This window comes from Heptranchias perlo, chromosome 20 (genome assembly GCF_035084215.1).
Source record: "Heptranchias perlo isolate sHepPer1 chromosome 20, sHepPer1.hap1, whole genome shotgun sequence".
In the NCBI taxonomy this organism is placed as follows: Eukaryota; Metazoa; Chordata; class Chondrichthyes; order Hexanchiformes; family Hexanchidae; genus Heptranchias; species Heptranchias perlo.
This window is the reverse complement of record NC_090344.1, coordinates 14174220-14198119: the sequence shown is the minus strand read 5'-3', so window position 1 is coordinate 14198119 and position 23900 is coordinate 14174220. Positions and strand designations below refer to the sequence as shown.

The 23900-nt window shown below is 43.8% G+C and overlaps 5 non-coding genes across 5 annotated transcripts; 2 read left to right on the top strand and 3 right to left on the bottom strand.

Moving 5' to 3' along the window:
- The first annotated feature begins 81 nt into the window (after positions 1-81).
- trnas-gcu (transfer RNA serine (anticodon GCU)) lies at positions 82-163 on the top strand. Its single transcript has one exon. It is a non-coding gene; the product is annotated as a tRNA-Ser (tRNA).
- Positions 164-5172: 5009 nt separating this feature from the next.
- trnap-agg (transfer RNA proline (anticodon AGG)) lies at positions 5173-5261 on the bottom strand. The gene is given in 2 exon segments: positions 5173-5208; positions 5226-5261. It is a non-coding gene; the product is annotated as a tRNA-Pro (tRNA).
- An 8662-nt stretch (positions 5262-13923) lies between these two features.
- On the bottom strand, positions 13924-14005 carry trnas-cga (transfer RNA serine (anticodon CGA)). The gene has a single exon. It is a non-coding gene; the product is annotated as a tRNA-Ser (tRNA).
- A 4174-nt stretch (positions 14006-18179) lies between these two features.
- On the bottom strand, positions 18180-18253 carry trnat-agu (transfer RNA threonine (anticodon AGU)). Its single transcript has one exon. It is a non-coding gene; the product is annotated as a tRNA-Thr (tRNA).
- A 4152-nt stretch (positions 18254-22405) lies between these two features.
- On the top strand, positions 22406-22494 carry trnap-agg (transfer RNA proline (anticodon AGG)). Its single transcript is given in 2 exon segments — positions 22406-22441; positions 22459-22494. It is a non-coding gene; the product is annotated as a tRNA-Pro (tRNA).
- The last annotated feature ends 1406 nt before the right edge of the window (positions 22495-23900 follow it).

Below are 23900 nucleotides of genomic sequence, written 5' to 3'. Positions count from 1 at the left end.
ATTTACTGTTTTCATTTCAGTTTGGCAACATAGCCAGTATTTTCATTTTGAATAAAGGAGCTTGTGTGAGTTTCTGCATGTGACGAGGTGGCCGAGTGGTTAAGGCGATGGACTGCTAATCCATTGTGCGCTGCACGCGTGGGTTCGAATCCCATTCTCGTCGATGTTGTGTTCAATTTTGTTCCTTTCATTCAGTCCATCCAGAAGGTCGAGTCCCTTCCTTCTCGAAACGGCAAACGGAGGTTTTTGCATTGTTTGCTGAAATCAGCAACAGTTCCAACCAAGAAGTTGTTGAGATTGGAAGGTCGCGAAGAATCAAAGTGTACAGTCGTGTCATTGTAAAACGAGTAAATCTTATAGTCAACGTAAGAGAAACTTATGTACCATAATTATGATTTATGTCCGGATCATTCCGTGTCTGTGTCTGTTTGAAAGCGATGTGCTGTCAGTCCCGGATCATTCCATGTCTCTATCTGTTTAAAAGGGATGTGCTGTAAGCCCCGGATCATTCCGTGTCTGTGTCCGTTTAAAAGGGTTGTGCTGTTTGTCCCGGATCATTCCGTGCTTGTGTCGGTTTAAATGGGATGTGCTGTCAGTCCCGGATCATTCCGTGTCTGTGTCTGTTTAAAAGGGATGTGCTGTCAGTCCCATATCATTCAGTGTCTGTGTATGTTTAAAAGGGATGTGCTGTCAGTCCCGGATCATTCCGTATCTGTTTCACCCGATTTTCTTGATACCTTTTTCCAACTGAACTGAAATGAAGATCCTCTCTGGAGAAGAAGGTTCACCGCCTGCTGTTGAGATCAAATTCATTCTGCTGGGCTTCCATTCCAATCTCCGCACTCCATCCCCCATTCAGTCCCACCCCGCCTGGACGTTATAATCTGCGATATTCATAAGGGAATGGAGAAGCCGAATATCATGGTTATAATTTTCTTGTCTCCACAACACTGAATATTATCAATTCCAACGATTCAGAAGGATTCATAGAATCGTAGAATCTTACAGCATAGAAGGAGTCCATTCGGCCATCGTACCTGTGCCGGCTATTTTTCGAAGAACTGTCCAAATTAGACCGACACCCCAGATTTTCCCCATAACACTGCAAATTAATCCTCTTCAAGTACATGTCCAATTGCCTTTTGAATGATCCTGTGGAATCTGCTTCCACCACCCTTTCAGGAAGTGCGTTCCTGATCTTAACAAACCCTCTGTGTGAAAAAAAATCTCTTAGATTCCTCTCTAGTTATTTTGCCAAATATTTTAAATCTATGACCTTTGGTTCCCGACCCACTTGCCAGAGGAAACAGTTACTCCCGACTTGCTATTTCAGAACCCCTCATTATTTTGAATACCTCTATTAGGTCTCCCGTTAACCTTCTCTGCTGTAAGGAGAATAATCCCAGCTTCTCCAATCTCTCCAAATAACTGAAGTCCCTCATCCCTGGTATCACCCAGGCCAACCTGCTCTGAATCCTCTTCAATCCCTTTTCATCCATTGTATAGTATGGTGCCATTGAAGTGTAAAATGCATCCCAGCTGAGGCCTAACCAGTGACTTGTAAAGGTTTCGTGTGACTTCCATGTATTTAAATTCAATGCCCCCATTTACAAAGCCAAATATCCCATCCGTTTTTTTAACTACCTTATCTACTTGCCCTGTTTTGTGAATATGCTCCCCCAGGTCCCTCTGCTCTTGCAACCCCCCATAAATTGTTCCATTGAGATTATACTGCCTCTCCTTGTTCTTCTTCCAAAAGTGCATCACTTCACACTGATCGACGTTAAATCTGTCACGTGACTGCCCATTTGACCATCTGTCCATGTTCTCCTGAAGTCTGCGACTTTCTTCCTCACGATGTTCTCAGTTGCCAAGTTTTGTATCATCCGCAAACTTCGAAACTGTACTCCCTATTCCTACATCCAAGTCATGTATATATAACAAGAAAAGCAATAGTTCTAATACCGACCCCTGGGGGATCCCACTGCATATTTCTCTCCAGTCAGAAAAACATCCGTTCACCACGACTCTCTGCCTCCGATCCTTTAGCTAATTACGTGCTCACGTTGCCACCGGTCCTTTAATCCCACGTGCTTCTAGTTTTCGAATAAGTCTGTTATGTGTTAATTTCTAAAATGTGTCCTCAAAATAACTGTAACCCCGTAATTTTATTCTTAAGCAATGAGAATACAGATATTAAGACCGAATGATAGATTGGGTTCATTCCCATTACCCGATGTTGACGGGACCCAAGGAGATGAAAACCCATCTGGGTTTATATTTTCCAAAAACGGAGACGAAAATCGCAAAGCCCCTCCCGTCAAAATCCAACAATTGGACTGAAGATCCGACATTCTGGAAACCCGCGCGTTACAGAAACCCTTCTGGAACGCCCGGGTTTCCAGACCTGGCCGTTCAAAGAAGCCGGATAAGTCCATCAGGGGGGAATCAGAGAGAGAGAGAAGAAACACAGACAGAGAGAGAGATACATGAAAAGAAAAATAGTATAAATCTCCAAATTCTGTGATTGAGCAGAATTTAAGGTACAGCTTAAAGGCAATTCGTGAAATCTTGGAGGTGGACACACGGGAACTCTGCATGACTGCATGTTCTAGACATGTATCCAACGCTGCTCGTGCAGTCTGCATTGGTGGTTCTGTGTGGAACCCTTGCCTGCCGGCGGGAAACCATGAGTTTGTTTCCAGGACAATGCAGCATCCTTTACCTTTTGAATTCTGTGCCCATGAGATCGCCTGAATTGGGATAAATTCATGTGACGGCTTCAATCTGTCCAACTTCTTGAAGGATTATCTTCATTTCGTCAACGTGTGTTGCGTGGACAAACCCTCTGCATTCTGTCCTCTGGTGTTCAGACAAGCTCTGCTGGAGATAAGTCAAACCTGCCTTCTGCACCACTGAAAGGAAATGAGAAGCCAATTGGTGATTTTTGACTAAAAATGGGGACACAACGGGGCTCATCCGGGATTTGAAACAGTGAAACTCCCTGACCGAGAATCAGACCCAAAGACCAACTGGCAACAGAGCCGTGCAGCCACTGTAAAATTTTGCTGCAATGCAGCCGATCCGCCATCCTTTCAGAACGCTCTGCCCATTCAATTCCGCTTTCTTGTACGATATACGATATCGAACAATGTCAGGTTTTGCACTAACTATATCATATCAACAATATCAAATTCGTTTTGAATGTACGACTTGTATTATCAAGTAACACTTTACAGAATGAATTACTCTGAAACGACATTGTCGTCTGTCTCGGCATCGTCATAGTTTACACTCCACCATAAGTATACTTTACTCAAATTGCTGCTTTCATTCACTATGAGAGCGAAGACCCATGAATGTGGAGACATTAGCTACGAATTTATCAGCTGGGTTGCACCTTCCCTTTTCAGACTGTCTCAGTCTTTTATTTCTTTACCCTTCTCTGCTGGTCTTGCAGATGAGATCAGCTCTCGCCATTCAAGGAAGCCTGAGAAGTCCATCGGGGACAACACAGAGAGACAAGAGACAGAGACAGGGAGAGATAGAGAGATGCAGGCAAAGAAAATAGAGTATAAATGTCAGGTTTTGCAAACTAGCAGACTTTCAGTTACAGATTGGGAGAGATTCCCTCTCGGCTCTTGAAATCTTGCAAGAGAAGATCTGACACTAATTAAAAGCACCGGCCACGCTGTCGAATCTCTCATTCTGGGAGAGAGGTAAATGAGGTCAATTAACTCCAATTAATCTATTTCAGCACTGAAGTGATCTTTGAACATTCGCTCTGCGAGCATAATTCAAACCTGCGCAGGAAAACCTCAATTGAATTTTGAGTCCAACGCTTTAAACACTCGGCCACCGCAGCTGTAAACGGCATGTTCATTCAGATCGGATTCCAAATGGACACATGCCGCTATTAAGAACGCGCACATTGGTTGTGCAGGGGTCGAATTCTCAATTCTTCTGCGGGAGACTTTGGTTCGATTTCCGGCCAATGCAGAATCATTCTCACCAATGAGGAGCTGAGGAATATAAGTGTGCCATTTCACCCCTCGAGCCTGTTCCGCAATTCAAACAGATCATGGCTGATATGTGACCAAACTCCAGATAATCGCCTTCGCTCCGTATCGCTTAATAACTTCAGTTAACAAAAATCGATCAATCTCAGGTATAAAATTAACAATTGAGCTCGCATCAACTGCCGTTTGTGGAAGAGAGTTCCAAACTTCTACCTCCCTTTGCTTGCAGAGGTGTTTCCCAACTTCACTCCTGAAAGTCCTGACCCTAATGTTTAGGCGATGTTCCCGAGTCCTAGACATCCCAACCGGCGGAAATAGATTTTCTCTATCGACTCCATCAGTTCCCCCTAATATTTCGAAAAGTTCGATCAAATCAGCTCTTAATCTACTAAATTCGAGGTAAACCCGAGTTCATGTAATCTCTCCTCGTAATTAAACCCTTGGGGTTGAGGTAACATTCCAGTAAACCGAAGCTGCACTCGCTCCACAGCCAATATATCCTTCCTAAGGTGCGTTGCCCAGAACTGAATACAGTACTTCAGGTGTGGTCCAAGCAGGGCTTTGTATAACTGTATCATAATGCCTATCCCCTTGTATTCTCGTCCTCTAGATATAAAGACCAACATTCCATTAACATTTTTGATTATTTTTTGTACCTGTCAATGATATTTTAATGATGTATGTAGATGGACACATCAGTCTTTTTGGACCTCCACTGTTTCGAGCTTTTCACCATTTAGAAAGTATTCTGATCTATCCGTTTTGGTCCAAAGTGGATGACCTCACACTTGACTAAATTGATATCGATTTGCCACAATTTTACCCATTCATTTATTATATTAATACCTCTCTGTAATTTTATGTTTTCATCTGCACTGCTGAAAATGCTGCCCATCTTGGTGTCATCGGCAAACTTGGATATGTGGCTTTCTATCCCGTCATCTAATATCCGCCTGAATTGGAAAAAAATCCAAATTTAGCTTCAAATTCCTCATCATCTTGAGATATTTTATTTCCTTCACGTGTGTTGCGCCGACGACACTCCGGCATTGAGTCCACTGCAGCTCAAACATCCTCTGGACACAATTCAGTTCCACCAACAGCAACACTGAAAACATGTCAGAAGCCAATTGGTGACTTTTCACTAAAAGGAGGGCTCGTCCGGGATTTGAACCCGGGACCTCTCGCATATCACTCAATGAAACGCCCTAAGCGAGAATCATACCCCTAGACCAACGAGCCGCTGTTACTTCAGCTTTGCAGCCAGTGTAAAAGTTCGTTGCCTCCCACGGCCGATCGGCCATCATTTCAGACCAGGTCTGTGCATCCAATCTCGTTTTCTGCTCCGGTGTCCAGCAAAATCAAGTTGCACACCAAATATTTCCAATCACCAATATTAGTCTCCCTTTACCAAATTGGTTTCGAGTGTACGACTTGAGTTGTCAAGTGAGACGTTTCAGAATTATTTGCTCTGAAACTACATTGCTTGGGAGGATACTGAGAGGTGTGTCGATTTGCGGCACGCTCTGTTCCCTTGGCATCGCCTCATGCACATTGAGTTGAATCATAGAAAGGTTGCAGCACGGAAAGAGGCCATTCGGCCCATCGAGTCCGTGCTAGCGCTCTGCAAGAGCAGTCCAGCTAGAAACACTCCCCCGCCTTTCCCCTAAGCCCTGCTTTTTTTTTCCTTTCAAGTACTTATCCAGTTCCCCTTTGAAGGCCATGATTGAATCTGCCTCCATCACACCCTCGGGCAGTGCATTCCAGATCCGAGCCTCTAGCTGTGTGAAGAAGTTTTTCCTCATGTCACCTTTGGTTATTTTGCCAATCACCTGAAACCGATGTCCTTTGGTTCTTGACCCTTCCGCCAATGGGAACAGTTTCTCTCCATCTTCCATGCCCAGATCCTTCATGATTTTGAATACCTCTATCAAATCTCCACAAAACCGTTTCTGTTCCGAGGAGAACAACCTCAGATTCTCCAGTCTATCCACGTAACTGAAGTCCCTCATCCCTGCAATTATGCTGGTAATTTTTTTCTGCACCCCCTCCAAGGCCTTCACATCTTTCCTGAAGTGCGGTGTCCCGAACCGGACACAATACTTCAGATGTGTTCGAACCAGTGTGTTATAATGTTTCATCCTGACTTCTATACTTTTGCACTCTATGCATCTATTTGTAAAGCCCAGGACCCCGAATGCTTTTTAACCGCTTTCTCAATCTGCCCTGCCACATTCAACTATTTGTACACATGAACCTCTCTTTGTTCCTGGATCGCTTTCACATTTGTGCCCTGGAGTTTATATTGCCTCTCCTCGTTCTTCCAACCGAAATGTATCACTTCGCATTTTTCTGCGTTAAATTTCATCTGCCACGTCTCCGCCCATGCCACCAACCTGTCTATGTCCTTTGAAGTCTATCACTGTCCTTAACACTGTTTACTACCCTTCCAAGGTTTGTTTCATCTGCACATTTTGAAATTGTGCCCTGTGCACTCTGGTCCAAGTCATTAACATATATCAAGAAAAGCAGTGGTCCCAGCACTGATCCCTGGGGAACACCACTGTACAACGCTCTCCAGTTCGAAAAACAACCGTTCACCAGTAATCTCTGTTTCGTGCTCTCAGTCCATTATGCATTCATGTTGTTACTGCCCCCTTTATTCCATGTGCCGCAATCTTGATGATAAGCCTACCATGCGGCACTTTATCAAACACCTTTTGAAAGTCCATATACACCAAATCAACTGAATTGCCCTCATCTATCCGCTCTGTTACCTCATCAAAAAACTCTTACAGGTTAGTGAACCACGATTTGCCTTGATCAAATCCGTGCTGGCTTTCCCTAATCAGTCCACCCTCGTCCAAGTGACTGTTAATTCTGTCCCGGATTATCGTTTCTAAAAGTTTCCCCACCACTGAGGTGAAACTGTCTGGCCTATAATTGCTGGGTTTATCCGTACAGTTTTTTGAACAAGGGTGTAACCTCTGCAATTCTCCAGTCCTCTGGCACCACCCACATATCTAAGTATGTTGGTTGATTATGGCCAGTACCTCCGCAATTTCCACCCTTACTTCCCTCAGCAAACCAGCATGCATCCCATCCGGACCGGGTGGCTTATCTACTTTAAGTCCAGCCAGCCGTTCAAGTGCCTCTTCTTTTTCAATTTTTAGACCATCCAGTATCTCAACTATAACTTCCTTTGCTGAGACTCTGGCAGCATCTTCTTCCTTGGTAAAGACAGATGCAAAGTACTCATTTGGTACCTAGGCCATCCCCTCTGCCTAAATGAGTAGATCTCCTTAATCGGCCTCACCACTCCCCTGACTACCCGTTTACTGTTCACATGCCTGTCGAAGACATTTGGATTCACTTTTATGCTGGCCGTCGGTCTATATTCATATTTCTCTTTGCCTCTCATTTCCTTTTTCACTTCCCCTCTGAACTCCCTAAATTCGCCCTGGTGAATGAGTGCATAAAAAAAGTTATAATTTCTTTCAGCCGGAAACAGAAAGTTACTGGTTGATCAATGGCGATTTAAAGAAGTATTCCTCTTTTTTAGGGTTTAATGAGTTTTGCGAAATTAATACAGTGAACTAATACAGTAAAGTTGAATTCCTGATCGGGAACCGCCTCAGACAGCGCATTACTGCCCATCCCTGGGAAACAAGATACTATCGAAGCTTTGACAACACATCGCAGGTCCCCCTGAAAAGACACAGCTTGCCAGCTGTTTCGTAATTTGGAGCCTGGACAGAGAGTTAAACGCTGGATCTTCAGCTCACTACCCACTTTAAAAGTCTGATACTCTACCGACTGAGCTACCCAGGCTCGATACTACATTAGCTCCCATCGTACATATTCATGGGAGATCTCTGAATTATCCCTGCAGCCGTCGAACAAGGGTGAGGTCCGTTTGATAAAATTCTCAGGAACGTGTTGAGGAGAATCCTTGTTCCTGTTGAACATGATGTAAGAAACATGGACAGTGAACTCGTGAGTTTACAATTCTTCTTGTTTGTGCCAAATGTCTTGTCATTCGTTAGCAGCAATTAAAATCACACTTTACCCAGCGGCTCAAAAGCTGAACTTGTCCCACACGGGAGCTGGAAAAGGCCTCACGAACTTTCAGCGTATTAACATCTGTGAGCTGAATAATTTCACCCGTTACACAGTGACACCAGGCAGCATATTTCCCTTCCAAATTTTCCACACAAGAAACTTCCAACCGATGAATATCGGCTTGACGAAAATAAGAATTGTTTGTTTGGTTCTTTAGATTTAAAGATCTCGTACCGGCCCCTTTGCCATATGAGCTGCCGCTAAAAGCCCATCTCTCCCCCGATGAACAAGTAAACTGGCACTTGCTATTGAAAGACGGTAGGCCAGAGGAACACAAGTGCCCACATGGGAACACTATGAAGTAGATGCATTATGGAACATACCAGTTGTACTTTGAACTCCGGTCAAAATGTTCGGAGTAAAAGGATTGATTGTTTTAAAAGACGCTCGAACTCACAACCTGGTCATTTCTGGAGCCCATACTGCTATAAATAAGTAACGCACGATTAACAATTGTGCAACACAAGAGCAGCGAACAACCGACAGCATCAGCGCTCCTGTCAAACAGCTATATTTTCGGTCTCTCAATTATCACTTCGAGATCTTACTGAAACAGAAGCCTCCAATCAAGATGCGCTTCGTTAAATAAAAATTCCTAACTCAGGAAAGTTTTGATCGATCATGACTGAAGCATGTACAATTTCCTCACCTGTTCCTTTTAATACCCTGGGATGGAAACCATCAGGTCCTGGAGATTTGTCTATCTTTAGTCTAATTGTTTTCTCCATTGCCATCATTTTACTTGTACGAAACCCCTTGATTTATTAACAGTTTTCCTCGTGTCTCTGCTATGTTAGCCTCATCCTTTTCTGTGACGACCGATGCAAAGTAAAAATTTAGCAACTCTACCATTTCCTGATTTTCACTTACAATTTCACCTCCATCTGCCTTTAAGTGGCCCACACTACTCTAAGCCACCCTTCTCTCTCTTAATATACTTGTAAAAACCTTGAGAGTTGTCCTCATTTTCCCTCACACGTTTTTCTCCTTTTCCCTTTTTGCTCCTCTGACGATTTTTTAGTTTCAGCACCACGATAAACAACACTTCGCTGTAAAGTTCGGCTCAATAGTTCTCCAATGTCAGAGCGAGAATTGTCTGAAGCCCTAATTTATTTAATGTAACAAATACAATCACACATAATCATCCGTGTATCACCGCACTGATGGATACACAAAGATAAACAAAGCGAGAAATGCAGGCAACATCGAAATGCACAGGTGAACGGACAAGCGAAACAGACAAAGATCAAACGGCCTGAACCCCCAAACGTGAAGTGTCGCTGATAGATATTAATGTGAGGAGGTGGACCCGTAAGATCATTACTTGTCGCTGTGGCTGAGCTGGTTAAAGCATCTGTCTAGTAAACAGGAGATGCTGGGTTCAACTCTCAGCAGTGCCTTGTGCAGCTTGTTATTTTACCTTATTTGTGCAATGAAGCGACAAAATAACACTGTGGTTTTGGTATTTGTTCAGGAGGAAACGGACACCAGAAAGACTGTTCAAAATCGCCCTTTCATTGTCCAGACAGACCTCTCATGGAATGTGTTTGAAACACGTTAATTTAAAGACACGTTCTTGTTTCTGGGCTCGTTGGGGTCGTGGTATAATTCACGATTTGAGGTTCAAACCCGGAAGTAGTCCTAATTTGGACCTGGACTTGTGATCTTGACCTGCGTTGGAAACTTTTGCAAAGAGGGAAAGGAAGTCCCCAAATCACTCCACCTGAATCGCCAGGCCCGGATGAAATATATCACAGGCTGTTAACAGAAGCAAGGAAGGAAATATCGGAGGCTCTGTCCATCATTTTCCAATCCTCCCTGGTTACAGGTGTGATGCCGGAGGATTGGAGGACTGCTGTAGTTGTACCGTTGTTTAAAAAGGGAGAAAGGGACAGATCGAATTATTGCAGGCCAGTCAGCCTAACCTCGGTATTGAGCTCAATTCTGGGGGAAAGTATTAATTTTCATTTAGAAAGGCACGGATTAATGAAGGACAGTCAGCATGGATTTGTTCAGGGAAGGTCGTTTGAATTGAATTTTTTGAGGAGGTATCAAGGAAGGTGGATAAGGGTCGTGCGTTTTTTGTCGTCGACATAGATTTTCGCGAGGCTTTTGACAAATTCCTACATGGCAGATTGGTCAAAAATGTAAAAGCCCATTGGATCCAAGGGAAATTGACAAGTTGATCCAAAATTGACCGAGTGGCAGGAAGCAAAGGGTAATGGTCGACGGGTGTTTTTGTGACTGCAAGGCTGTCTCGAGTGGGGTTCCACAGGGCTCCGTACTAGGTCGCTGCTTTTCGTAGTACAGATCATTGATTTGGTTTTAAATGTACGGGGTATTATTAACAAGTTTGCAGAAGATACAAAAATTGGTCGTGTGGTTGATGGTGAGGAGGGAAGCTGCAGACTGCAGCAAGATATCAGTGGACTGGACAGGTGGATAGAATAGTGGCAAATGCAATTCAATCTGGGGAATGAGGTAATGTATTTAGGGAGGGCAAACAAGGCAATGGAATACAAAATAAATATTGAAACTAATTTGCCATTTACAAGCCAATTTTGCAAGTTTACTGATGTCTTCCTGTATTTTTCGCATTTTTCCTTTGTATTAACTACAGCTCCCAATTATGTGCTGTCTGTCAATTTCGAATTTGTATTTCCGATTCCTGTGTCCAAATCATTAATGTAAATTGTCAACAACAGGGGTCCCATCACCGATAAATTGTGAACAACAGTGGGCCCAGCACCGATAAATTGAGAACAACAATGGTCCCAGCATCTTTCAATTGTGAACAACAATGGTCCCAGCACCGATAAATTGTGAACAACAGTGATCCCATCACCGATAAATTGTGAACAACAGTGGTCCCAGCACCGATAAATTGTGAACAACAGTGGTCCCAGCACCGATAAATTGTGAACAACAGTGATCCCATCACCGATAAATTTTGAACAACAGTGGTCCCAGCATCGATAAATTGAGAACAACAATGGTCACAGCACCGATAAATTGTGAACAACAGTGGTCCCGGCACCGATAAATTGTGAACAACAGTGATCCAACCACCGATAAATTGTGAACAACAGTGGCCCCAGCACCGATAATTTGTGAACAACAGTTCCTCCAGCACCGATAAATTGTGAACAACAGTGGTCCCAGCACCGATAAATTGTGAACAACAGTGGTCCCAGCACCGATAAATTGTGAACAACAGTGGTCCCAGCACCGATAAATTGTGAACAACAGTGGTCCCAGGACTTTTGACTTGAACTGCATTTGAAACTTTTGCATAAAAGGAAATTAAGTCCCCGAATCGCCCCACGTGGCTCTCAAACGCATTGTGAAGAAGTTCAATGCAAACAATCAGGACTTTAAAGGCAACTCAACGACCTGCACTTTCTTTGAATAAGTTTTGTTCGCCATTATATTTGAAGGTGAAATCGCTCTCGGCTTTCATCGAGCTGAAGCAGAGTGTGGCCGCTTTATATCTGTGAGCATGTCGGTGACGTGGTTAGCTTGGACACTGATCGCTTCCAATTTGTAAAATTTCACCAAGCGTCAGCCAAAAGAAACCGAGAATAGAATTGTCCCTGTAAGTGATGAATTGAAGGGATTGGTGCTCCAATCAGATCTGGAAAATGCACAGTGCGGTCGATCAGGAGTTACAAATCCACCCTCCAGCCACTCACCAATCATATTAACTGAGCTTTACTCTGGTCCGTTGTCACCGCGCTGAAATCGAGTATTTCTCCGGCATGTTTTTCTTCACAGTTGCTGCTTTGAGAGTGAAGACCGGCTGTTTGGATTTTCACTCCTGCAAGCTTCAACCATTCATTTTGGACTGACTGTAGACAGTTGTTATATTGGTCGCTGCAAACTCAAAGTTTAGCCCAATTAATTATTGGTTCAGCAGGTGACCTCTTCGCCTGTCCAGTTGGTGATGTCGGTTAGCACGGAAGTTTGATGTTTAGGTTCGAGCTCTTATTTGATTTTTCCTCAGGATTCTTCGCCTCAAAGTTCCAGGGTTTCAATGTGTGTTTTGGAAGCAAGAAAATCACAATTCTCCTTGGCAGACAAGCCCCCGAAAGGCCAGAAGGGAGGCCGCACTCGCTGCAGGAGAGCTGGTTCGCTGTGACATGGAGATTTCTGTAGTGAGCGAGACCAGACTGTTCCTATGTTCAGAGAATAAATGGCGCACCCTTTATGTTGGAAAAGCAAAACGGTGGGGATTTTTGTATCAGATGTTGCTCGTTGCGTTACTTTCATCTTGATTGTAGAACCGGTTTGGGCGTTCCTGTGATCAACGGCGACAATTGCCTATTCATTTTAAATTTAACAACAGCTGCACTGAGCTTTTAATCATACCCTCAAGATACAGTCTGTAAAATGATGAAATTTGATCATCTGCAAAGCATAAAAATCTGATTAAAGTTTTGACTCTCTCTCGGTAAACACGTCAACATCTCCTTCAGTATGAAATAGAAAGTTATCGTTTGATTAATGGTGAATAAAACAGTCATTCATCTACCAATAGGGTTCAATTAGTTTCATGTCATAAATTTAATAATTTCATAACTCTTGCTTAAGTTAATACCTTGACTTGGAATCGAACTCATGAGGTGGTTGGGAACACTGAATTCAAACCATCAGTCCATCGGGAAGCTCCCAAGGGCGCGCACCCCCCGTGATTCATTCAACTGTGTGTTTATTCTCAGGCCTCTGATCTCTCCCTTCTTTTCAGCTTCTGACTGTGGATATTCTTGTGGTTAAATATGAATAATATAGAATATCTCACAGCCCCAGTATATGTGCTCCTTCTCTGTACAGTTCTGTACAAAATCAAACTGTACGGTTCACCCCCGACAGAAGCAGCAGGAAATGCCACTTTAAAATGGCAGTTGCTTCAAATGATTTATGATGGACCTGCGTGGCCTTGCAGTTTTCCCAGGAGCTGCATTCGGTGCGTGCATTTTGGAAATGGAAACATGTCCATCAACAGCTTGTGGGAGTATTTTACCTCACTTTCCATTTCATGTACATGCCTACTTGCAATTGGTGCTGTCATTGCCTGAACATCACCTTCTGTCGCGATAGTGGTTTGAACAGAAAATGCCATTTTGTGCGAGCAGCTTGTCTGGCAGGAAAATTACCTGAATAACGATGGGGCAAGTAGGAAAGGCCGCGTTGGTCTGCCTGTTCGCAGCAAAGAATTCTCAGCGTTTCCTTGTGGTCCAGTGTTTAGATTCGGTCATCACCATGGCAACGGATCGATTGGTGTCTGTCTCGACCTCCGCATTAAAACACTCTACTATAAGTGCACTGTACTCAAATTGCTGATGTTTTCACTGTAAGGGCGAAGAGACATAAATGTGTGTATATTAGCTAAAAATTCATCAGCTGGGTTGCACCTTTGCTTCTCCCCCCGTCTCAGTCTTTCCATCTTTACCCTTCTCTGCTGGTGTTGCAGGTTCGATCATCCTTGGCCGTTCAAGAAAGCCTGAGAAGTCCATCAGGGGAAAACTCAGAGAGTCAAGAGACAGAGACAGGGAGAGATGAAAGTATAGAAACAAATAGTATAAATATCAAGCTCTGCGAACGAGCAGAATTTAAGATGGAGCTTGGGAGAGATTCTTTCACGTGCCGTGCAACTTTGCAAGTGACCATTGGGCTCCGAAATCGAAGAGTTTGCCGCGACGGAGCATCTCTCTGAGGGAGGGAACACGGTCCGTCAACTCCAATTCATATTTATTTGAGCATCGGACAAATCTTTAAGAAATAGCGCTACGAGCAGGATTCGAACCTGCGTAGGAAAACCCCATTGGATTTCGAGTCCAACGCCTTAACCACTCGGCCATCGCAGCTGTGAAACGACTTGACAGCTACTGCTACCAAAAGGGTGCAACCAGTGCAGAATTCGGTGCCACCCACAGCCGATCGGCCATCCGACAATCCATCCGATCACTTTTTCTATTCCGATGTGCAGCAATGTGAAGTTGTACACTAACTATTTCATGTCAACAATATTAGCCTCTCCTTACCACATTCGTTTTCAATGTGCGACTTGTAATGCCAAGTGAGACTTTGCAGAATTAATTGCTCTAAAGTTACATTGTTGTCTCCCTCGGCATCCGCAGATTATCCACTCTCCCACAAGTATAACAGTGACGTCACTTCAAAAATACTTCATTGGTTGGAAAGCACTTTGGGACGTCTTGAGGTCGTGAAAAGCGCTTTATAAATACAAGACTTTCTTTCTTTTTATAGTGGAATAAAATTACTGATGTTTACACTGTGAGGACGAAGAGACATTAATGTGTAGACATGAGCTGCGAATTCATCATCTGGATTAGATTTTTACTTTTCCTACCGTCTCAGTCTTTCTATCTTCACCCTTCTCTGCTGGTGTCGCAGGTTCGATCAGCTATGGCCCTTCAAGGCTGCCTGAGAAGTCCATCAGGGGGAAAGACAGAGAGAGATAGAGAGATAAAAGTATAGAAAAAAAACCTAACATCAAGTTAGCAGAATTTAAGATGGAGATTGGGAATCATAGAAGCGTCACTGCACAGATGGAGGCCATTCGGCCCATCGAGCCTGTGCCGGCTCTCTTTAAATGCAATCCAGATCGTCCCATTCCCCCGTTCTTTCCACGTATACCTGCAAATATTTTCCCTTCAAATACTTATCCAATTCCTTTTAGAAACCACGATTAATTCTGCTTCCACCACCCTTTCAGCCGATGCATTCCCGATTATATCTACTCGCTAGTTTAAGAAGTTTTTCCTCATATCGCCTTTGGTTCTTTTGTCAACCACCGTAAATATGTGTCCTCTGGTTCTCGACCCTTCCGCCAACGGGAGCAGTTTCTCTTTATTTACTTTATCTAAACCCGTCATGATTTTGAACACTTCTATCAAATCTCCACTCAACCTTCTCTGCTCTAAGGGAACAACTTCAGCTTCTCCAGTCTACCCACGTAACTGAAGACCTCATCCCTGGAACCATTCCAGTTAATATTTCTGCACCCTCTCTGACGCCTTCACATCCTTTATAAAGTGTGGTGCCCAGTTTTGGACAGTTGTAGAATATTGTGAAGTTCCCTTCACGTATCTTGATATTTTGCAAGAGACCACTGGGCTCCCAGTTAAAATGATCTGCCGCGGTGGAGTATCTCTCTGAGGGAAGGAATTGCAGCCCGTTATCTCCAGTTCATATTTATTTGAGCATTGAACAAAACTTTACACAATAGCGCCGATAGCACGATTCCAACTTCTGCCGGAATAGCCCGTTGGGTTTCAGATCTAACGTCTGAACCACTCGACTACCGCAGCTGCGAGCGCCTTTGATGCACGGCTGTTATTCAGAATGCACAGGGTACTCACAGGAGATTTGTGAGACGATATGTTCTTTCAGACAGGTTTCCAACTGGACACATGCAGCCGCTACCGTCCGGACGTTGCTGTTTCACTGGTAGAATTCTCACCTGCCACCCGAGGAGACGGGGATTGATTCCCGGCCGATTAAGGAGGATTTTCTTTCTGCACCTATGAGATCGCCTGAAAAGGGATACATTCACATTCAGCTTCAATCTGCACACCACGTTGAGACATTTTCCTTTCCCGATGTGGTGTTGCGTCGACAAACCCTCTGCATTCGAGCCACGAAAGGTCAAACATGCTCTAGAATTAAGTCAATCCTGTATTCTGCAACGCTGAAAAGATGTGGAAAACAAATGAATGAATCTCCACTGAAAATAGTGACACAGGAGGGCTCGTCCAGGAATTTGAACCCCGGACCTCTCACATATCAATCAGTGAAACGCCCAAAGTAAAAACCATAATCCGAGATCAACGAGCCGTCAGTAACACAGCCGTGCAACCAGTCGAAAGTTTCCCTGCTCCCCACAACCGATCGCCTATCCTTTTAGACCGCTCTGTCCATCCAATCATCGAATCATAGAATGGTTACAGCACAGAAGGAAGTCAATTCGGCCCATCCAGACCGTGCTATCTCTTTGTAAGAGGAATCCAGTTAGCCTCATTCCCCCGCTCTTTCCACGTGGCCCTGCAAATCTTTCCCTTCAAGTAGTTATCCAATTCCTTTTTGAAAGCCACGATTGATTCTGCTTCCACCGTTTCAGGCAGCACCTTCCAGATTATAACCACTCGCTGCGTAAAAAAGTTTTACTCATTTCGCCTTTGTTTTTTTTTGCCAATCACCTTAAATCTGTGTCCTCTGGTTCTCAACCCTTCAGCCAATGGGAACAGGTTCTCTTTATTTACTTTTTCTAAACCCTTCATGATTTTGATCACTTCGATCAAATCTCCTCTCAACCGACTCAACCGACCACCTCATGAGTTCGATTCCAAGTCAAGGAATTAGTGCTGGGACCACTGTTGTTCTCAATTTATCGGTGCTGGGACCACTGTTGTTCTCAATTTATCGGTGCTGGGTCCACTGTTGTTCACAGTTTATCGGTGCTGGCGCCACTGTTGTTCACAATTTATCGGTGCTGGGACAACTGTTGTTCACAATTTATCGGTAATGGGACTATTGTTGTTCACAATTTTGTCAGTGCTGGGACCACTGTTGTTCACAATTTATCGGTAATGGGATCACTGTTGTTCACAATTTTGTCAGTGCTGGGACCACTGTTGTTCACAATTTATCGGTGCTGGGACAACTGTTGTTCACAATTTATCGGTGCTGGGACCACTGTTGTTCACAATTTATCGGTGATGGGACCATTGTTGTTCACAATTTACAAAAATGATTTAGTCATAGGAATCGGAAATACAATTTCAAAATTGACAGACAGCACATAATTGGGAGCTGTAGTTAATGCAAAGGAAAAATGCGAAAAATACAGGAAGACGTCAGTAAACTTGCAAAATGGGCGTGTAAATGGCAAATTAGTTTCAATATTTATTGTGTATTCCCTTGCCTTGTTTGCCCTCCCTAAATGCATTACCTCATTCTCCAGATTGAATTGCATTTGCCACTATTCTATCCACCTGTCCATTCCACTGATATCTTCCTGCAGTCCACAGCTTCCCTCCTCACCATCAACCACACGACCAATTTTTGCATCTTCTGCAAAATTGTTAATAATACCCCGTACATTTAAATCCAAATCAATGATCTGTGCTACGAAAAGCAGCGACCTAGTACGGATCCCTGCGGAACCGCACTCGAGACAGCCTTGCATTCACAAAAACACCCATCGACCATTGCTTCCTGCCACTCAGTCAATTTTGGGTCAACTTGCCAATTTCCCTTGGATCCAATGGACTTTTACACTTTTGACCAATCTGCCATGTAGGACTTTGTCAAAAACCTCGCGAAAATCTATGTAGACTACAAAAAACGCACTACCCTCATCCACCTTCCTTGATACCTCCAAAAAAATTCAATTCAAACGACCTTCCCTTAACAAATCCATGCTGACTGCCCTTCATTAATCCGTCCCTTTCTCAATGAAGATTAATACTTACCCCCAGAATTGTGCTCAATATCGAGGTTAGGCTGACTGGCCTGCAATAATTCGATCTATTCCTTTCTCCCTTTTTAAACAACGGTACAACTTCAGCAGTCCTCCAATCCTCCGGCATCACACCTGCAGCCAGGGAGGATTGGAAAATGATGGTCAGAGCCTCCGATATTTCCTTCCTTGCTTCTGTCAACAGCCTGGGATGTATTTCATCCGGGCCTGGCGATTCAGGTGGAGTGATTTGGGGACTTCCTTTCCCTCTTTGCAAACGTTTGCACCGCAGGTCAAGATCACAAGTCCAGGTCCAAATTGGGACGACTTCCGGGTTTGAACCTCAAATCGTGAATTAAACCACGACCACAACGAGCCCAGAAACAAGAACGTGTCTTTAAATTAACGTGTTACAGACACATTCTATGAGAGGTCTGTCTGCACAATGAAAGGGCGTTTTTGAACAGTCATTCGGTTATCCGTTTCCTTCTGAACAAACACCACAGTGTTATTTTGTCGCTCAATTCCACAAATTAGGTATAATAACCAGCTGCACAAGGCACTGCTGGGAGTTGAACCCAGGATTTTCTGTTTACTAGACAGACGCTTTAACCAACTAAGCCACAGCGCCAATTGATGACACTTTATCTCCACCTCCTCTCATTAATATCTATCAGCGACACTTCACTGTTGGGGCTTCAGGCCGTTTTATCTTTGTCTGTTTCGCTTGTCCGTTCACCTGTGCATTCCGACACTGACTGGATTTCTCGCTGTGTTTATCTTTGTGTATCCACCAGTGCGTTGTTACACGGATGATTATGTGTGATTGTATTTGTTACATTAAATAAATTCGGGGATCAGACAATTCTCGCTCTGACATTGGAGAACTGTTGAGCCGAACTTTACAGCGGAGTGTTGTTTATTGTGGTGCTGAAAATAAAAAAAAGCGTAAGAGGAGCAAAAAGGGAAAAGGAGAAAAACTTGTGAGGGAAAATGAGGACAACTCTCAAGGTTTTTCCGAATATATTAAGAGAACGAAGGGAGGCTTGGAGTAATGTGGGCCGCTTGAAGACAGATGGAGGTGATATTGTAATTGAAAATCAGGAAATGGCAGAGTTGCTAAATTTTTACTTTGCATCGGTCGTCACAGAAATGGATGAGGCTAAAAGCAGAGACACTAGGAAAACTGTTAATAAATCAAGGGGTTTCCTTTTAGTAAAATAATGGCAATGGAGAAAATAATTAGGCTAAATATAGACAAATCTCCACGACCTGATGTTTACCATCCCAGGGGATTGAAAGGAACAAGTGAGGAAATTGTACATGCTTTCGTCATGATCGATCAAAACTCTCTTGATTTAAGAATTGTTATTTAATGAAGCGCATCTTGATTGGAGGCTTCTGTTTGAGAAAGATCTCGAAGTGATAATTGAGAGACCGAAAATGAAGCTGTTTGGCAGGAGCGCTGATGCTGTAGGTTGTTCGCTGCTCTCGTGTTGCACAATTATTGAGCGTGCGTTACTTATTTATAGCAGTGTGGGCTCCAGAAATGACCAGGTTGTGAGTTCGAGCGTCTTCTAAAACAATCAAACCTTTTACTCCGAACATTTTGACTGGAGTTCACGGTGCAACTGGTATGTTCCATAACGCGACTACTTCTTAGTGTTCCCATGGGAGCTCTTGGGTTCCTCACGGCCTGCCGTCTTGCAATAGCAGGTGCCAGTTTATTTGTTCATAGGGGGAGAGGGGACTTTTAGCGGCAGCTCATATGGCAAAGGGGCCGGTACGAGATCTTTAAATCTAAAGAACCAAACAAACAATTCTTCTTTTCGTTAAGCCGATATTCATCGGTTGGAAGTTTCGTGTTGGCAAAATTTTGAAGGGAAATATGCTGCCTGGTGTCACTGTGAAACGGTTGAAATTATTCAGCTTACAGATGTTAATACGCTGAAAGGTCCAGAGGCCTTTTCCAGCTCCCGTGTGGGACAAGTTCAGCTTTTGTGCCGCTGGGTAAAGTGTTATTTCAATTGGTGCTAACGAATGTCAAGACATTTGGCACAAACAAGAAGAATTGTAAACTCACGAGTTCACTGTCCATGTTTCTGACATCATGTTCAACAGGAACAAGGATTCTCCTCAACACGTTGCTGAGAATTTTATCAAACGGACCTCACGCTCGTTCGACGGCTGCAGGGATAATTCAGAGATCTCCCATGAATATGTACGATGGGAGCTTATGTCGTATCGAGCCTGGGTAGCTCAGTCGGTAGAGTATCAGACTTTTAAAGTGGGCAGTGAGCTGAAGGTCCAGCGTTTAACTCCCTGTCCAGGCTCCAAATTTCGGAATAGCTGGCAAGCTGTCACTTTGCAGCGGGACCTGCTCTGTGTTGTCAAAGTTTCGGAAGTATCCTTTTTCCCAGTGTGGGCAGTAATGTGATGTCTGAAGCGGTTCCCCATCAGGAATTCTAGTTCACTGTATTAATTTCGCAACACTCATTAAACTCTGTAAAAAAGACGAATGCTTGTTCAAATCGCCATTAATCAACCAGTAACTTTCTGTTTCCGGCTGAATGAAATGCTAACTTTTTTATGCTCTCATTCACCAGGCCGAAATTAGGGAGTTCAGAGGGGAAGAGAAAAAGGAAATGAGAGGCAAAGAGAAATATGACTATGGACTGACGGCCATCATAAAAGGGAATCCAAAAGTCTTCTGCAGGCATGTAAACAGTAAACGGGTAGTAAGCGGAGGCGAGAGGCGGATTCGGCCCGATCAAGGAGATCTACTCATGGAGGCAGAGGGGATGGCCGAGATACCAAATGAGTACTTTGCATCTGTCTTTACCAAGGAAGAAGATGCTGCCAGAGTCTCAGCAAAGGAACTTATAGTTGAGATACTGGATGGTCTAAAAATTGATAAAGAAGAGGCACTTGAACGGCTGGCTGTACTTAAAGTAGGTAAATCACCTGTTCCGGATGGGATACATGCTTGGTTGCTGAGGGAAGTAAGGGTGGAAATTGCAGAGGTACTGGCCATAATCTATCAACATCCTTAGATATGTGGGTGGTGCCAGAGGACTGGAGAATTGCAAACGTTGCACACTTGTTCAGAAATGGTTGCACGGATAAACCCAGCAAATATAGGCCAGTCAGTTTAACCTCAGTGGTGGGGAAACTTTTAGAAACGATAATCCGGGACAGAATTAACAGTCACTTGGTCGAGGGTGAATTGATTAGGGAAAGCCAGCACGGATTTGTTAAATACAAATCGTGCTTAACGAACCTGTAAGAGTTTTTGATGAGGTAACAGAGAGGATAGATGAAGGCAATTCAGTTGATGCGGTGTATATAGACTTTCAAAAGGTGTTTGATAAAGTGCTGCATGGTAGGCTTATCATCAAGAAAGGGACAGGAAACAGAGATTACTGGGGAACGGTTCTTTTTCGAACTGGAGAGAGTTGTACAGTGGTGTTCCCCAGGGATCAGTGCTCGGACCACTGCTTTTCTTGATACATATCAATGACTTGGACTTTAGTACACAGGGCACAATTTCAAAATTTGCAGATGAAACAAACCTTGGAAGGGTAGTAAACAGTGTTAAGGACAGTGATAGACTTCAAATGACATAGACAGGCTGGTGGCATGGGCAGAGACGTGGCAGATGAAATTTAACGCTGAAAAATGCGAATTGATACATTTCGGTTGGAAGAACGAGGAGAGGCAATATAAACTCCGGGGCACAAATGTGAAAGCGATCCAGGAACAAAGAGAGGTTCATGTGTACAAATAGTTGAATGTGGCAGGGCAGGTTGAGAAAGCGGTTAAAAAGCATTCGGGGTCCTGGGCTTTATAAATAGATGTATAGAGTGCAAAAGTTTCGAAGTCAGGATGAAACATTATAACACACTGGTTCGAACACAACTGAAGTATTGTGTCCGGTTCGGGACACCGCACTCAGGAAAGATGTGAAGGCCTTGGAGGGGGAGCAGAAAAAAATTACCAGCATAATTGCAGGGATGAGGGACTTTAGTTACGAGGATAGACTGGAGAATCTGAGATTGTTCTCCTTGGAACAGAGACGGTTTTGTGGAGATTTGATAGAGGTATTCAAAATCATGAAGGATCTCGACGTAGAAGGTGGAGAGAAACTGTTCCCATTGGCGGAAGGGTCAAGAACCAGAGGACATCGGTTTCAGGTGATTGGCAACATAACCAAAGGTGACATGAGGAAAAACTTTTTCACACAGCAAGAGGTTCGGATCTGGAATGCACTGCCCGAGGGTGCGATGGAGGCAGATTCAATCATGGCCTTCAAAAGGGAACTGGATAAGTACTTGAAAGGAAAAAAAATGCAGGGCTTCGGGGAAAGGCGGGGGAGTGTTTCTAGCTGGATTGCTCTTGCAGAGCGCTATCACGGACTCGATGGGCCGAATGGCCTCTTTCCGTGCTACAGCCTTTCCATGATTCAACTCAATGTGCATGAGGCGATGCAAAGGGAACAGAGCGTGCCGCAAATCGACACACCTCTCAGTATCCTCCCAAGCAATGTAGTTTAAGAGCAAATAATTCTGAAACGTCTCACTTGACAACTCAAGTCGTACACTCGAAACCAATTTGGTAAAGGGAGACTAATATTGGTGATTGGAAATATTTGGTGTGCAACTTGATTTTGCTGGACACCGGAGCAGAAAACGAGATTGGATGCACAGACCTGGTCTGAAAGGATGGCCGATCGGCTGTGGGAGGCAACGAACTTTTACACTGGCTGCAAATTTGAAGTAACAGCGGCTCGTTGGTCTAGGGGTATGATTCTCGCTTAGGGCGTTTCATTGAGTGATATGCGAGAGGTCCCGGGTTCAAATCCCGGACGAGCCCTCCTTTTAGTGAAAAGTCACCAATTGGCTTCTGACATGTTTTTAGTGTTGCTGTTGGTGGAACTGAATTCCATCCAGAGGATGTTTGAGCTCCAGTGGACTCAATGCCGGAGTATCGTCGGCGCAACACACGTGAAGGAAATAAAATGTCTCAAGATGATGAGGAGTTTGAAGCTAAATTTGGATTTTTTTCCAATTCAGGCGGATGTTAGAAGACGGGATAGAAAGGCACATATCCAAGTTTGTCGATGACACCAAGATGGGCAGCATTTTCAGCAGTGCAGATGGAAACATAAAATTACAGAGAGGTATTAATATAATAAATGAATGGGTAAAATTGTGGCAAATCGATATCAATTTCGTCAAGTGTGAGGTCATCCACTTTGGACCAAAACGGATAGATCGGAATACTTTGTAAATGGTGAAAAGCTCGAAACAGTGGAGGTCCAAAAAGACTGATGTGTCCATCTACATACATCATTAAAATGTCATTGACAGGTACAAAAAATAATCAAAAATGTTAATGGAATGTTGGTCTTTATATCTAGAGGACGAGAATACAAGGGGATAGGCATTATGATACAGCTATACAAAGCCCTGCTTGGACCACACCTGAAGTATTGTATTCAGTTCTGGGCAACGCACCTTTGAAAGGATATATTGGCTGTGGAGCGAGTGCAGCTTCGGTTTACTGGAATGTTACCTCAACCCCAAGGGTTTAATTACGCGGAGAGATTACATAAACTCGGGTTTACCTCGAATTTAGTCGATTAAGAGCTGATTTGATCGAACTTTTCGAAATATTAAGGGGAACTGATGGAGCAGATAGAGAAAAACTATTTCCGCCGGTTGGGATGTCTAGGACTAGGGGACATCGCCTAAACATTAGGGTCAGGACTTTCAGGAGTGAAGTTGGGAAACACCTCTGCAAGCAAAAGGAGGTCGAAGTTTCGAACTCTCTTCCGCAAATGGCAGTTGATGAGAACTGAATTGTTAATTTTATACCTGAGATTGATCGATTTTTGTTAACTGAAGTTATTAAGCGATACGGGGCTAAAGCGATTATCTGGAGTTCGGTCACATATCAGCCATGATCTGTTTGAATTGCGGAACAGGCTCGAGGGGTGAAATGGCATACTTATATTCCTCAGCTCCTCATTGGTGAGAATGATTCTGTATTGGCCGGAAATCGAACCAAAGTCTCTCGCATAAGAATTGAGAATTCGACCCCTGCACAACCAATGCGCGCGTTGTTAATAGCGGCAAGTGTCCATTTGGAATCCGATCTGAATGAACATGCCGTTTACAGCTGCGGTGGCCGAGTGTTGAAAGCGTTGGACTCAAAATTCAATTGAGGTTTTCCTGCGCAGGTTTGAATTCTGCTCGCAGAGCAACTGTTTAAAGATC